At 44.4% G+C, this 3,098-nt stretch overlaps 1 pseudogene; it reads left to right on the top strand.

Moving 5' to 3' along the window:
- Positions 1–1,801: 1,801 nt before the first annotated feature.
- Positions 1,802–2,875, top strand: LOC147434940 (uncharacterized; annotated as a pseudogene).
- Positions 2,876–3,098: the final 223 nt, after the last annotated feature.

Below are 3,098 nucleotides of genomic sequence, written 5' to 3'. Positions count from 1 at the left end.
TTTGACGAAAAATAATGCTACACATGATGCTTTGTGATTGGTGCTTGTAGGTGGAGATGCGATGAAGCACACGTGTGTAATCGTCAATTGGAGTGGAGAAATCGATGTGATTCTTGTTCTAATGTGAGTGCATTAACCCACTTTAAAATTTGAAATTAAAGTGCAGGTTTGAGAATTGCTTAGGTGTACTTAATCAGTGCAAATCTATGTGCACTAGTGTATGCCAACGTGAGGGCAAATGTGTACAAATTGGTGCTTGTTTTTTGACAATTTTGATGCTAATGTATTTGATGCAAAATCATTGATTGATTATGGTCACTATGTTGATATGGTTTATGGTTTTCAATTGCCAATTTTGCACCGAACTGCAGTCCAAATTTCGGTAGAATTGTGTGTGATTAATTGGTGCATTTTAAGCTTAATTGTGCTTGTGTATACACACATAACTAAATTAATTGCAAGTGGCAAATTGGAGTGTTTATGATTGTATTGTGATGTTGGATTAGTGGTAAACAAGTATATGCGTATAAATTTTCTAATTGAACCACAAATTGCGCTAATTTTTGGGCAAAAAATGGACAAAAAAGAGGTTAAAACGGGTCTTGGTTTGATTGGCAATTGATGTGTTAAACACACACACACACACACCCACACACACACACACACACACACATACACAAACATACATCCCTCTTTATTTCTTTTTAATTTCTCTCTCTCGGATTCACACACACACACACACGTCCAAAAAAAAGAAAAAAAGAAAAAACGTACACACAAAAACCGCCACCCTTTAAATACTCCTTGATTTTGTCTTTGTTTCTTTCACTCACACACACCACACACACACACACACAAAAGATCCCCCACTTAAATATTCCTTGACTTTCTCTCCTCGTCTCTTTCCCTCAATCACTCATTGACTTTCTTCTTTTGTCTCTTTTCCTGAATCACTCCTTGATTTTCTCCTTTTGTCTCTTTGCCCTCTTTCAACTCACCCACACAAAAGATCTCCATTAAACACTTCCTTGATTTTCTCTTTTTTGTCTCTTTCTCTCACTCGGATTACACACACACACACACGTAAAAAAAAAACAAAAAAAAAAACGATTTTTTTTCTTTCTTTCTTTGCTTCTCACACATATTCCACACGCATCACACGCCCCACATACTCGACGCTCGCGTGCATGTACATATGATTATACACATTTAGAGCAGATACGTCCGAGAGTTAGGTCTTGCCAGATTTTGCCAGATTTGAGTCCGATTATACGCACAAACCTCGATATAGTGGAGATTTTGATTTTAGTCTACATTCGACGAGTTGACGAGGTTTAGAGGCCTATCACACGCCGAGAGCGCACATATGATGGCCATGACCACTTCGTGCTCTGAGTACACATTGCTCACACTTGTAGGCAAGCACAGAGACCGGCCCTTTTACACGAACACATATGGAAATTTCTTTGTCCAGTGCCGCGCCTCCTTTGGCCCCACATAGACCCTCCAGGTGGTGTGAGTCCTTCCCGACGACACGCGGGATGGCACATTTAGAGATGACTATCGCGCCACGTATGTGGTCGACCATTTGATTAGGCTAGAGGAGATAGAGCTAGTACATGTAGATGATTGCCTTGAGGCCTTCGACTATCCTGTGCAGGTTACATTACAGCGGGTAGGTTCTCGAGTGATCTATATAGATAGTGCTCAGTGCATATATCGATTAGAGTGTCGCACTTCTAGTAGACGCCTATCCACAGATGTTGTGACACTAGTTGGCGAGCCTAAAGACAGATGCTACATGAGCACCACAGGCACTGAGCTTTACTTTTTGACATGTGGATTGCCGTATGATCCTCGACCGACCCAGCGCTCTACTTCGAGTAGGAGTGCCTCACCTCCTTTAGACACAGCGCCACCACCCACATCACTCAGGAAACCACCGCCAGGATTCTCCTCACCTAGACTTGATTTGCCGCCAAGCATTTTGAGCTATCATGAGTCTAGAGCGATGTACACGGCGATTGCTAGCACTTTGCGTACCACTCAGAGTGAGCCACAGATAGAGACCCAGAGCCTTCGAGACACGTACTTTAGAGAGTCTCAACCTTGACACCTTGCACCATCTAGAGACCCATGCTAGCCTTTGATGACACATATAAGAGAGCATACGAGAGAGTCTATGACGACCACATCACCCCAGTTGAGAGCACCAGAGGTAGGGCCTGGTAGATCACCCATTGTATATATGAGTGCCCCTAGACCATGGACCCCCACCCTTCAGACACTATCCGAGACCAGAGAGACTAGGGATAGCATGAGAGATATAGATGGTCAAATCTTGCATATAGTAGGCCGATCTCCACGAGGGGTTGCATATTATGTTGACACTTATGATCACCCCTTGGTGAGGCTAGCCACCCCGCAGCGCATGATGTCTACACCTAGGCAGATTGTGAGAGCCTACCCACAGGCCGATAGAGTAGTTTTTATTGATGAGTTCGGAGATCAATATCTCTTGATTGAGACCCTTGATTTTGATGACATTGAGCGAGCACACCCAGATGACAACCTAGACACACAGACACATCCTATGCTAGTGGAGCTTCAGAGAGTTGAGCAGACCGTGACCTATCTAGGTGAGCTTGGTCGTAGGTACGGACGCCTGACGAGTGGTGGATCCAGATATCCTTCAGCCCGCCTTCTTGCATATTTGATAGGAGATCCATGTGAGCGAGTTTATAGGGATGTCGATCATGCAGTATATGTTTTGACTATAGGTCTACCCTACTCCCCTCGAATTAGACATGATGATTTATGTTTACCCACGACGACCACGCTAGCTCCACAGCTACTGAGAGCTCCGAGTCCTTGAGAGACACCACTAGAGAGATCACCTCCTAGGCTTCTTTTGTCACGTCGTGTTCTACCACCTTGGGAGATGCCAGATGAGGATGATAGTGTGCCACAAGAGATAGCTCCAGCACCTAGCCTGCCACCACAGGTAGAGCCCTTGAGACTAGAGCACAGTCAGAGTATTGTTAGGGAGCCTACACCACCTACCACACTTATCCACGAGACTTCTAGCACACAGCGAG

The sequence above is a fragment of the Adiantum capillus-veneris genome, chromosome 19 (assembly GCF_014529385.1).
Source record: "Adiantum capillus-veneris isolate H3 chromosome 19, ASM1452938v2, whole genome shotgun sequence".
NCBI lineage: Eukaryota > Viridiplantae > Streptophyta > Polypodiopsida > Polypodiales > Pteridaceae > Adiantum > Adiantum capillus-veneris.
This window is presented reverse-complemented; position numbering and strand designations above follow the sequence as displayed.